This window comes from Bos grunniens, chromosome 9, assembly GCF_055505025.1.
Source record: "Bos grunniens cultivar Pamir isolate PY7600 chromosome 9, Bosgru_T2T1.0, whole genome shotgun sequence".
Lineage (NCBI taxonomy): Eukaryota > Metazoa > Chordata > Mammalia > Artiodactyla > Bovidae > Bos > Bos grunniens.
This window is the reverse complement of record NC_141173.1, coordinates 96,944,728-96,958,680: the sequence shown is the minus strand read 5'-3', so window position 1 is coordinate 96,958,680 and position 13,953 is coordinate 96,944,728.

Here is a 13,953-nt window from a genome sequence, read left to right as displayed (position 1 = left end):
CATTCCAGTATTCTTGCCTGGAAAAATTCCAAGCACAGGAAAGCCTAGCAGGCTACAGTCCATGGGGTCGCAAAGAGTCAGACATGCTGAGTGACTGAGCGTGCATGCACAGCTAAGTATATAAGTTTGTCAATATTCATCCAACAGTACATTAAAATGGGTGCACTTAATGTAAACTATACCTGATATAAGTTTTATCCTCAGTTCAGTTCAGTCGCTCAGTTGTGTCTGACTCTTTGCCACCCCATGAATCGAAGCACACCAGGCCTCCCTGTCCATCACCAACTCCCGGAGTTCACTCAGACTCACGTCCATCGAGTTGGTGATGCCATCCAGCCATCTCATCCTCTGTCGTCCCCTTCTCCTCCTGCCCCCAATCCCTCCCAGCATCAGAGTCTTTTCCAATGAGTCAACTCTTCACATGAGGTGGCCAAAGTACTGGAGTTTCAGCTTTAGCATCATTCCTTCCAAAGAAATCCCAGGGCTGATCTCCTTTAGAATGGACTGGTTGGATCTCCTTGCAGTCCAAGGGACTCTCAAGAGTCTTCTCCAACACCACAGTTCAAAAGCATCAATTCTTCGGCACTCAGCCTTCTTCACAGTCCAACTCTCACATCCATACATGACCACAGGAAAAACCATAGCCTTGACTAGACGAACCTTTGTTGGCAAAGTAATGTCTCTGCTTTTGAATATGCTATCTAGGTTGGTCATAACTTTCCTTCCAAGGAGTAAGCATCTTTTAATTTCATGGCTGCAGTCACCATCTGCAGTGATTTTGGGGCCCAGAAAAATAAAGTCCGACACTGTTTCCACTGTTTCCCCATCTATTTCCCATGAAGTGATGGGACCGGATGCCATGATCTTCGTTTTCTAAATGTTGAGCTTTAAGCCAACTTTTTCACTCTCCACTTTCACTTTCATCAAGAGGCTTTTTAGTTCCTCTTCACTTTCTGCCATAAGGGTGGTGTCATCTGCATATCTGAGGTGATTGATATTTCTCCTGGAAATCTTGATTCCAGCTTGTGTTTCTTCCAGTCCAGCGTTTCTCAAGATGTACTCTGCATAGAAGTTAAATAAGCAGGGTGACAATATACAGCCTTGACGTACTCCTTTTCCTATTTGGAACCAGTCTGTTGTTCCATGTCCAGTTCTAACTGTTGCTTCCTGACCTGCATACAGATTTCTCAAGAGGCAGGTCAGGTGCTCTGGTATTCCCATCTCTTTCAGAATTTTCCACAGTTTATTGTGATCCACACAGTCAAAGGCTTTGGCATAGTCAATGAAGCAGAAATAGACGTTTATCTGGAACTCTCTTGCTTTTTCCATGACCCAGTGGATGTTGGCAATTTGATCTCTGGTTCCTCTGCCTTTTCTAAAACCAGCCTGAACATCAGGAAGTTCACGGTTCACGTATTGCTGAAGCCTGGCTTGGAGAATTTTGTGCATTACTTTACAAAGCATGTGAGATGAGTGCAATTGTGTGGTAGTTTGAGCATTCTTTGGCATTGCCTTTCTTTGGGATTGGAATGAAAACTGACCTTTTCCAGTCCTGTGGGCACTGCTGAGTTTTCCAAATTTGCTGGCATATTCAGTGCAGCACTTTCACAGCCTCATCTTTCAGGATTTGAAATAGCTCAACTGGAATTCCATCACCTCCACTAGCTTTGTTTGTAGTGATGCTTTCTAAGGCCCACTTGACCTCACATTCCAGGATGTCTGGCTCTAGGTCAGTGATTACACCATCGTGATTATCTGAGTCGTGAAGATCTCTTTTGTACAGTTCTTCTGTGTATTCTTGCCACCTCTTCTTAATATCTTCTGCTTCTGTTATAGCCATACCATTTCTGTCCTTTATTGAGCCCAACTTTGCATGAAATGTTCCCTTGGTATCTCTGATTTTCCTGAAGAGATCTCTAGTCTTTCCCATTCTGTTGTTTTCCTCTATTTCTTTGCATTGATCGCTGAGGAAGGCCTTCTTATCTCTTCTTGCTATTCTTTGGAACTCTGCATTCAGATGTTTATATCTTTCCTTTTCTCCTTTGCTTTTCGTTTCTCTTCTTTTCACAGCTATTTGTAAGGCTTCCCCAGACAGCCATTTTGCTTTTTTGCATTTCTTTTCCATGGGGATGGTCTTGATCCCTGTCTCCTGTACAATGTCACGAACCTCATTCCATAGTTCATCAGGCACTCTATCTATCAGATCTAGGCCCTTAAATCTATTTCTCACTTCCACTGTATAATCATAAGGGATTTGATTTAGGTCACACCTGAATGGTCTAGTGGTTTTCCCTACTTTCTTCAATTTCAGTCTGAATTTGGTAATAAGGAGTTCATGATTTGAGCCACAGTCAGCTCCTGGTCTTGTTTTTGTTCACTGTATAGAGCTTCTCCATCTTTGGCTGCAAAGAATATAATCAATCTGATTTTGGTGTTGACCATCTAGTGATGTCCATGTGTAGAGTCTTCTCTTGTGTTGTTGGAAGAGGGTGTTTGCTATGACCAGTTGCATTTTCTTGGCAAAACACTATTAGTCTTTGCCCTGCTTCATTCCGTATTCCAAGGCCAAATCTGCCTGTTACTCCAGGTGTTTCTTGACTTCCTACTTTTGCATTCCAGTCCCCTATAATGAAAAGGACATCTTTTTTGGGTGTTAGTTCTAAAAGGTCTTGTAGGTCTTCATAGAACCGTTCAACTTCAGCTTCTTCAGCATTACCTGTTGGGGCATAGACTTGGATTACTGTGATATTGAATGGTTTGCCTTGGAAACGAACAGAGATCATTCTGTCGTTTTTGAGATTGCATCCTCATGTGTATGTAAATTGTACTTCAGTAATGTGTGGAAATAAATGAAGACCAGCCAAATGAGAAAAGCAAAGTCTTATTTCTTCAGAGTCAGAGTCAGGTCAACCACCATCCCTTGCATTTTGGCAGAGGCAGGCAGAGGAGTGGGAGGGCTTCATAGTGGAAAGAAAGAATGGCTTCAGGTATGCCCTGCTGGCGGCTGTTGGCACGGAGAAGCTGGAAGCAGGTATCTGGGAGCAAGCTTACCTGTCTGATTGTTTAGGGGTGCTGATTTGGCTTTCTCTGGTTAGTTCTAAGTTGGAAGTGGGGACAAAACTTAGAGAAGCTGTCAGTTTTTAATTAGGTCAGGGCCATTTTGAGCTGATTGTCATACATTATTATTTACCTTCCTGGATTGTTACTTGTGATAGCAGCCTGACTTCCTCTAACTGTGACTTACAGCAGGTTGGCTTCTGAGGCTGGTTATCAGAGATAAGGGAATTGGTTTCCTGGGCAGGCGTATGCAGGTTGTGGGTCAGAATTTCTTTTTTCATATTTGGTCAGGCCATGTCCTTTGGTATATTCAATCTTCAGAAGTAAATTTTTAAAAGACACAGGAACTAGCTTGAAGGATCTCCCACAGGCCAAATTTAAGGCAAATTTAGCACCAGAAGAAGACTACAGGGACTTCTCTGGTGGTCCGGTGGCTAAGACTCTGCACTCCCGATGCTGGGGGACCCAGTTTAGAGCCCGGGTCAGGGAACTAGACCCCACATGCCACAACTGAAGATCCTTTATGCCAGGACGAAGACTGAACAAAGATCCTGCCTGCCATACCCAAGACCCTATGTAGCCAGATGAATGAATGAACAGTAAAAGAAAATGACTAGACTGGATTGTAAGTACTGAAAAAATAAAAATCTATGACTCTGCAGTTACACTTGATAAGAGACAAAGCGGGTGGGGGCTGGTTTTCCATCATCGGAAATGACTTACACCAGCTTCTTAAGAAATTAGTTATTAAAAGTAAAAATAGTATTTGCCCTGCCTTTTTTTTTTTTCAAGGAATAGTGTGGTTCACTCTGGGTGGATGAGAAGAAACTCTTCCTTACAATAGGGTACTAGCAAATAAATATAAATGAGGTAATTAGAAGATAACTGTTATGCAATAAAGAAATCTTTGGGGACTTCCCTGGGGGTCCAGTGGCTAAGATTTTGCACTCCCAGTGCAGAGGGCTCAGGTTCCATCCCTGGTCAGGAAACTGGATCCCACAGGCGGCAACTAAGACCTGGCACAGCCAAATAAATAAAATTTTAAAAATAAGTGTTAAAAAAAGAAACAATTGATTCAGGAAGGATTATCAATGGACTTTAAAACCTTTATCTGTTGACAGGACTTCCCTCTGCAAATCATGGCTAATTCCTGGCCATATTCCAGTCAGATGAGGCAGGTGCATTCCCGCTTTAAACAGGGGACCATTTCTTCTGTGAAGTTAGAGCTCAAGTGCCCAGCTCAGGGCCTGCTGCATTATTGACGCTTAGGTGTACTTTTGTTGAATGAATGAAACTGCACGTCACTAAAACGATCTTCTCTTGTGTTACTTTGGTGGTATCTCTTAAAGTCTAGATCAAGAACAGCAGGACCCGAGACTTCCCTGGTGGTCCAGTGGTTAAGAATCTACCTGCCAATGCAGGATGCAGCTTTGATCCCTGCTCAGGGAACTAAGATTCCACGTGCTGCAGAGCAACCAAGCCTGTGCCTCACAACTGGAGGTCTGAGAACCACAATGAAGAGCCCACACAAAGCAATGAAGACCCAGTGAACCAAAAAAAAAAAAAAAAAGGTCCAAATTAAAAAAAAATTCTTTTTGGTCATGCCAAGTAGCATGCAGGATCTTAGTTCCCTGACCAGGGATTGAGCCTGTGCCCCCTGCAGTGGAAGTGCAGAGTCTTAACCACTGGACCACCAAGGAGGTCCCAGGAAAAAATAAATATTAAACTTTTCTGAAGGTAAAGTACTTGCATTCATGGAATAAGAATTTGAATCTTGTGTCTTTAAAACCAGCTGAAAAATTTCCTCCCACCCTCAGCCTTAATGAGATATAACTGACAGATAAAACTGCAAGATATTAAAAGAAAATAAAGCCTTTAGCCAGACAGATTGCTTTAGACAGCCTTTAGACAGATTGCTGGGAAATAGGAGGATTCATGTGGCACGGAAGGATCACCTCACAGTTGATCTAGTTGCAAAGGGAACACGCTTGTATAGTGGTGCCACCTGGTGGTCACTGCCTGAACTGGTCAAATTCTGAATCTGAAATGGTGGGACAACCTCCAATTTACAGTAAATACAGGAGAAAGGGTAGTAGTAGTACAAGTTTAACGGCGCTACCAAATTAATTACTCCAAAAAAAAACCTTTGTGAAACTATAAACAATAAATTTTTATTGAGCACCCCAGTTAAACCTAGTACAGTGTCAATATGCAGCCAGCTTCAAGCTGCAATTTCAAATGAAATGTCAAAGAATGAAGAAGGTTGAGGAGTGAAAGTCGTTCAGTCATGTCCGACTCTCTGCGACCCCGTGGACTATACAGTCCATGGAATTCTCCAGGCGAGAATACTGGCATGGGTAGCCCTTCCCTTCTCCAGCAGAGCTTCCCAACCCAGGGATGGAACCCAGGTTTCCTGGGTTGCAGGCAGATTCTTTACCAGCTGAGCCACAGGGAAGCCCATGAAGAAACTTAGTTACATATTATTGTTTTAAATGGCACATGTGATCGATTTAGATTGGTTTAAGTAAAGTGGTCACTTCTTTCCCATCAGCCTGCTGCTGCTGCTGCTAAGTTGCTTCGGTCATGTCCGACTCTGTGTGACCCCGTAGACGGCAGCCCACCAGGCTCCCCCGTCCCTGGGATTCTCCAGGCAAGAACACTGGAGTGGGTTGCCATTTCCTTCTCCAATGCATGAAAGTGAGAAGTGAAAGTGAAGTCGCTCAGTCGTGTCCGACTCTTTTCGACCCCATGGACTGTAGCCTACCAGGCTCCTCTGTCCATGGATTTTCCAGGCAAGAGTACTGGAGTGGGTGCCATTGCCTTCTCCGCATCAGCCTGCTACTCAGCGCATAACCTAGAACCCTCCTACTTTGATTTAGGAGCCACCTAATAAAGTATTAATAGGGATACCAGAAGAAGAAAAGGAAAAGGTACTTGTGGCACTTCCCTGGAGGTCCAGTAGCTAAGACTCTGCAGTCCTGATGCACGTGGCCAGAGTTCCATCCCTGGTCAGGGAACTAGATCCCACGTGCTGCTTGACTCAAATAAAAGATCCCTTCTTCTGCAACTGAGACCCAGTGCAGCCAAATAAATATATCAATAATACATGGAAAAAGGTATTTGCAGTAAGTGTGGCTTTTTATCTTTGCACCCAAGAAGTCTAGGGAGCCTGGTGATGGGCAGAATTAGTCCTTGGAGAAGTAGCAGCAGCGATTCGCAGAAGCACTCCTGAGCTCAGAGCTCATGTGGCCTTCACCATGAGCATAGCATGCTCTTCTGTGAGTCACTTCCTTAGCTTCGTCCATCCTTCCTGTCTTCAGTGCTCTTTCCACTCCTCTTTACCAGGTTATCTGCCATTCCTCACTAGCAACTAGCTTTAAACACATTATTTACTTTAATTGTGCGCTCAAATATAGAGGTTTGTGGTTTTACACATAGAGGAGCTAAACCAAGCTTTGTAGATGAATTTTCTAAGCTAGTGGGTTCTACATTGACTTCCTTACAATTTTTCTGTGAGCCTCATTGCAGCATACCAACCCAATCTAATCCTTCAGCCTTGGTTAACAATTTTGTAACCACCATTAAAGCTAATGATATTTAGTCTTCATTGTCTTTGCAGACCACAAAGAACTCTGCTGGTATTCTAAAATATATATATATATATATATATTACGATTAGGTTTTTATCATATTTTTTACTAGTTCAGTTCAGTTCAGTCGCTCAGTCGTGTCCGACTCTTGTGACCCCATGAATCACAGCATGCCAGGCCTCCCTGTCCATCACCAACTCCTGCAGTTCACTCAGACTCACGTCCATCGAGTCAGTGATGCCATCCAGCCATCTCATCCTCTGTCGTCCCCTTCTCCTCCTGCCCCCAATCCCTCCCAGCATCAGAGTCTTTTCCAATGAGTCAACTCTTCCCATGAGGTGGCCAAAGTACTGGAGTTTCAGCTTCAGCATCATTCCTTCCAAAGAAATCCCAGGGCTGATCTCCTTTAGAATGGACTGGTTGGATCTCCTTGCAGTCCAAGGGACTATCAAGAGTCTTCTCCAACACCACAGTTCAAAAGCATCAATTCTTCGGCACTCAGCCTTCTTCACAGTCCAACTCTCACATCCATACATGACCACAGGAAAAACCATAGCCTTGACTAGATGGACCTTTGTTGGCAAAGTAATGTCTCTGCTTTTGAATATGCTATCTAGGTTGGTCATAACTTTCCTTCCAAGGAGTAAGCATCTTTTAATTTCATGGCTGCAGTCATCATCTGCAGTGATTTTGAAGCCCAAAAAAAGAAAGTCTGACACTGTTTCCCCATCTATTTCCCATGAAGTGACGGGACCGGATGCCGTGATCTTCGTTTTCTGAATGCTGAGCTTTAAGCCAACTTTTTCACTCTCCACTTTCACTTTCATCAAGAGGCTTTTGAGTTCCTCTTCACTTTCTGCCATAAGGGTGGTGTCATCTGCATATCTGAGGTGATTGATATTTCTCCTGTAAATCTTGATTCCAGCTTGTGTTTCTTCCAGTCCAGCATTTCTCATGATGTACTCTGCATATAAGTTAAATAAACAGGGTGACAACATACAGCCTTGACGTACTCCTTTTCCTATTTGGAACCAGTCTGTTGTTCCATGTCCAGTTCTAACTGTTGCTTCCTGACCTGCATACAGATTTCTCAAGAGGCAGGTCAGGTGCTCTGGTATTCCCATCTCTTTCAGAATTTTCCACAGTTTATTGTGATCCACACAGTCAAAGGCTTTGGCATAGTCAATGAAGCAGAAATAGATGTTTTTCTGGAACTCTCTTGCTTTTTCCATGACCCAGTGGATGTTGGCAATTTGATCTCTGGTTCCTCTGCCTTTTCTAAAACCAGCTTGAACATCAGGAAGTTCACGGTTCACATATTGCTGAAGCCTGGCTTGGAGAATTTTGAGCATTACTTTACTTTACTAGTACAATTTTTCAAATTCTATTTCACTGTATCTATCTCCTTGAACATAATGTGGAATGTTTTTCCGGGATTTGCTTCCTTGTATTGATTTGAATCAACATATTTGTCATATAGGGCTTCCCTAGTGGCTTAGATGGTAAAGAATCTGCCTGCAATACAGGAGGTCCAGGTTCTGATCCCTGGGTTGGGAAGATCCCCTGCAGAAAGAAATGGCAACCCACTCCAGTATCCTTGCTGGAGAATTTCATGGACAGACGGGCCTGGTGGGCTACAGTCCACAGGGTCGCAAAGAATTGGACATGACTGAGCGACTAACACTTTCACTTTATTTTGTCATATACCCAAGAAATATTTATTAGATACCTGCCACTATTGAACTGGGTACACAGTCTTCAAAGGAGATGTTTATCTTTGAAATAGTGGCTATACAGTTGGGTTTTAGTCATTCTCAATCCTTGGTGGGCGCAAGGAGCAGAGATATTAGAGGCGGGGGGAACTCAGACTCACTTGTTCCTGGAAACAGGCTTGTCCAATTACGGGGAAATCTCTTCATTAGGAAAAATAAAGGCAGCCCTTGGAGTTGATTTCCCTGTCTTGCTCTCCATTCGTTGTAAGTAACAGTACTTTCTGAAAAGGACTCAACGTGCCAGCACGATTACGCACCCTCCTCCCGACCCCCACTGGGGTACCAGGGCACCTCTGCTGGGAGCCGTGTTCTCCTTCTTGCTCTTGGCAAGATTGTGTTCGAGTCGTGATACCTTCAGCCCATGGGGTGAATGATCGTTGGTTTGAGCCCAGTGTTTCTTAATAGCACTGCTCTTGGTATTTTGAGTAAGACAAATCTTGTTTTGTGTGTAGAAGGGTTCTGTGCATTTTAGAACATTTAGCATCCTTAAACTAATCCACGACATGCCAGTAGCACCTCTTTTTTTTTCTGTGACGACCAAAAGTGCCCCTTCTCTGTTTCCAGTACCTCCAGAGGAGCAGGTGCCCCTGCTAAGAACCCCGTCAGTTGTGGGCACTGTGGTCTTTATAAAACAGTGACACCCGGTCTTCTCGCAGGCAGACGTGGCCAGTTGACCAATTCTGGCCAGGACCAGAGGATGTCTTCTGGGGCTTCTGAGAAAGACTTTGCCTTCTGACAAGAGAGACGTGTCTGAGGAGAAAAAGTGTCCGTTTCCCCTCTCCACCCCCGCCCCACGCCACCTTCCTTCTCATGACAGGCTGGGAGGGGCTGCGATGCTCGCCTCCGCCTCCTTGGTAGAAACTGTCTTATGACCCTGACCCTGAGGGCCAAGTGGAAAAACAGGGTGGAAAGTCCCTGGATCCTGGATGACGCTGGTAAGCTTCCAAACTAAAGCAGGGACTGCCAGCTGACGGGCTTTTCATGAAGTAAAATGAAAATCTCCTTAATGGTTTAAACCACTGTCCGTCAGGATTCCTGTTACCCATTGCAAAACACGTGCTGACCTACACAGAGAAAAAGGGTATTTGCATGATAAACAAGTTAAAGAAAATGGAAAGTTACCAACAAAGGAGGTTTTTCTCAGGATAAAAATATGTATGTGTGTATATGTACATACATACATATATGTATATAATAATTCCTTTATATATGTAATATAAGATGATCAAGGAATTCACCAGGAGAGAGCTGACTATTCAAAGTCTTAAGACATGAACTGTGCTTCCTTTACCCACACATCAAAATAATTGATCTTCCTGTGGCATTTTGCTTTTTTATTATTGTTTTCACAGCACGTTATGACTACAAGCCCTCATGGTTTAGCAGTGTAGTAAAGCAGACATTTAAATCCCATTATTCACTTTCAAAACATCAAACTTCTACAGACCTCAGTACATTAAAAATATAAGAGGCTTGGAGACCCTTATTTCCAGAACTTTTCAAAATAGTATTGTTTAGTCTCACCAACTGGGTTTAACCTATGGGAGCAATAGATAAATTCTGTTGGGCCAAACACTCAGTGAAACCTCTTCTAAGATTCTTTACCAACTGAGCTACCGCAGAACCCCAGTTTTTAAAAAGGAAAGCTTTATTTCCTTTTTAGATGAAAGACCTACTAGCTCAGGAGACCTACTAGCTGATTCCCCAGGACAAATTGCCAGTCTGTTCTTCTGTCAAGAGAAGCATGCTGGACTCTGGGCAGTTGTTCTAATACTGACCATGCTGACCACCTGCTACAGAGGTCTGCTAGGACCAATATCAGATTTATTTTCGTTGCTCTTTCCTGCCTTTATTAACCTCCAAACTATTTTCCTGCATCCCACTCATCTGCGTCTGCCAGTCAAGTCCAGACCTTCATCTTTTCTCCTAGTTGGTTCCCAGCCACCCATCAAAACCATCTTGCTTTTCTAATATAATTGAGCAAGCGTTCGTGTGGCCACAGTGCAGAAAGCCAAACTCTAACAGAGGGTGTTTGCAGCAATGTAAGGGTTAATTTGCAGGGAATCCGGCAAGGGAGTAGGAGACAAGCCTCAGACCCACTCCACCTTGGTCTTTGAGTTAGGGGTGTTTTAAATGGAAAGAGCAAAGAAACCCGGGTTAATCGTCGTCTTGTGACATTTCTCTCTCTTTTTTTTTTTGGTCACGCTGTGAGGCATGTGGGATCTTAGCCCCCTGGCCTAGAATGGACCCCGCAGCCCTTGTACTGGAAGTGCGGAATCTTAACCACTGGACCACCAGGGAAGTCCCTCTTGTGACATTTCTAAATTGTGGTTTTGGAGATCAGAATGTCTCCAGTTTACCATTCTCTGACCAGGCGGTCCATGGCTCCAGGGTCTGTGAACTCACCTTGCCCCAGAGAGACAACCCGAGTGTGTCCATCAGTGACGAGACCTACAACAGCAGACACGCTACCACTTTAATGACATCATCGGCACAACCATCTCGGCCATCTGACTCTGGTTGGTTAGCGTTCGGTCAGCACAGGATTGAGATTAGAGGAGACAAGAAAGGAATTGAGGGCAGAGGAGACAAGCAAGGCAATCAAGGTTTGGATAGAGGTTAATCATGAACTCAGCAAGAGAAGTCAGTTTTCGGGAGACTTGGTCTCACTAATACTCTTCTCCAGGAGAGTTCCAGCCCCGGGGAAATGGAGTAGACACACACTTCCATGTTACTCTCGCTAACCACAACTAAAAATCCCAGATGTCGCGTGTGCATCAACCACAGTCAGTCACACTGGTTGGGGATCTCAGGACCCTTGGCTTTGCTTTGGCTTCATAAACCCCAGGGGCTTCCCAGGTGGCACTAGTGGTAAAGAATCCACCTGCCAATGCAGGAGATAGAAGAGATGGGGGTTCGATCCCTGGGTCAGGAAGATTCCCCTGGAGAAGGAAATGGCAACCCACACCAATATTCTTGCCTGGAGCATCCCCTTGGGCAGAGGAGCCTGGTGGGCTACAGTCCATGGGATTGCAAAGAATTGGACTTGACTGAGTACACACAAACATACATAAACCCCAGAAGCAGGCACCCTGGAAAGTATAGACAAAACATGCCCCTGTCAACCCCCAACAAAAGCCTGTTCCCTGTAACCAGGACCTGGGAAGGGGCAGCCCAGCAAGACAGAGACCCTGTGGACAGCAACCACTCTCTCTACCGTTCACTCCTGCACAGGCTTCTGATCTGAACCCCGACACGCCTGGATGTGGTTAACTGGAGCCACACCAGGGCTGGATTACCCTACCACCTGGGCACTGGAATCAGTCATCTGATACAACTTTTCAACGGATTGCAGAACAGGAAATGCTTCAGAGTTTTCTGGGAAAAAGTACCACCTAGTGAGGAACCAAAAGCAAAAAGGGAAATACTGTGCCTCCAAGCCCTCTGGTCAAAGCCAAGTCAAGGCCAAATCACTACCCAGGCCCAGCCAGGGTGGGGGCAGTTGGGTGCGTGCAGTCAGGAGAAGGGACTGGTGAAGCCCAGATGGAATGTGCTAGAATGTTCCAGTTCAAAGCCGGGCTCATCCCTCTTAGGAAGTGGAAAGTCTGTATGGGACTCGTCACCCGGTGGGGGACTCAGGGAAGCTCAAGGTCTGGCTGGGTTTCTGGAGAGAAAAAGAATACGGGGGTGGGGGAGGGTATAGGCAGAAAGAGAGGTGGGAAACTGCTCCTAATGCTTTGCTGGTTGTTTCCACATGTTGTTTCTTTAATCCTCACAGCCAGACATCTAGCGAGGTAAGGGCTTGTGCTTGTCCCATTTCACAGGTGGGACAGCTGAGGCACAGAGTCAGTAATTAGCACCGATTTCGAGGGGTGATCAGCTTGGATGAATTTAAGTTGATTTCAGAGTCCACCCAAACCTACGCAACAGGCTTCCCTTAGGGACATATGCAAAAATAGAAACCATTAGCAAAGTAATAGCCCAGCTACTGCAAAGCATGTGACTCAGTTCAGTTCAGTCGCTCAGTCATGTCCAACTCTTTTCGACCCCATGAACTGCAGCACGCCAGGCCTCCCTGTCTGTCATCAACTCCCAGAGTTTACTCAAACTCATGTCCATTGAGTCAGTGATGCCATCCAACCATCTTATCCTCTGTCATCCCCTTCTCTTCTCACCCTCAATCTTTCCCAGAATCAGGGTCTTTTTAAATAAGTCAGCTTTTCACATCAGGTGGCCAAAGTGTTGGAGTTTCAGCTTCGGCATCAGTCCTTCCAATAAATCTTCAGGACTGATCTCCTTTAGGATGGACTGGTTGGATCTCCCTGCAGTCCAAGGGACTCTCAAGAGTCTTCTCCAACACCACAGTTCAAAAGCATCAATTCTTTGGTGCTCAGCTTTCTTTATAGTCCAACTCTCACATCCATACATGATGACTGGAAAAACCACAGCCTTGACTCGACGGACCTTTGTTGGATGTTTACCTTCATCAGGCAGATATTACGATGACGTGTCCCCAACTTGGAAATTCCTTATTTTCTGCCTGTAAACCCTTAAGCTGAATAGTAAGCCTCCCTCTCAGTAGGATAAACCTTAGATACACACACAGGAAGGTTTTCTTTTTGGTCCCTAGGAAATAAACGCTGAATATAGCCAAACAATCCAATAAGTCTGAGTCGTGCTTCTGTCCCACTGGAGGAATAGCCGCGTGGTAGCGAGAGCAGGATTGGGCATGAGGCAAGGTAAGAGGGGCTGCAGAGGCCCCAGGCTTTTTTTTCTCTAAGTATTTACTTATTTGTTTACTCTTTGGCTGCCCTGGGTCTTGGTTGCTGCACGCAGGCTTTCCCTAGTTGTGGTGTGTGGGCTTCTCATTGCGATGGCTTCTCTTATTGTGGAGGACAGAGGACAGTCTCGATGGTTGTGGGGCACAGGCTCAGTTGCTCCGTGGTATGTGGGATCTTCCCAGACCAGGGATCGAACCCATGTCTGCTGCATTAGCAGTCAGATTCTTAACCGCTGGACCACCAGGGGAGTCCCTCAGAGTCTTTATTAATGAGGAACCCTAGGCTGTCCAAGGCCACGTCTAGGAAGCATGGGAAACGGAGATGTGTTTAGATGAACAAGTGTTGTCAGAGGCCCATTCTAGGAGCAGAGCTGAGGGGGAGACACGTGGTGGTACCCGCTAGTTACATCCAAGTAGGGCCCAGGCAGAAGTGCCAATGCTGAGAAGAGGACCAAGCCTCTAGATGAAGGGACAGGTGAGGGTAAGAAGTGTTTACAGGCCTCCGACACTGGAAACAGCAAATGAACAATATGTACAGGATCAAAGCCAGCAGATCCATGTGCTTGCTCCGTATAGGAATCTTACTAGAAGGCATTAGAAAGAGGCAAGAATTTAATAAGTTTTTAAAGGATAAACCATGGTATGACTTTGACCTAGGTATTTATCTACACTCCACTATGTACTTGGCTTCAGCCTTGGCCTTTGGAAAACTGGAGTCAAGAGCTGTCTACAGGGTCATTTGGGCCATCCCTGA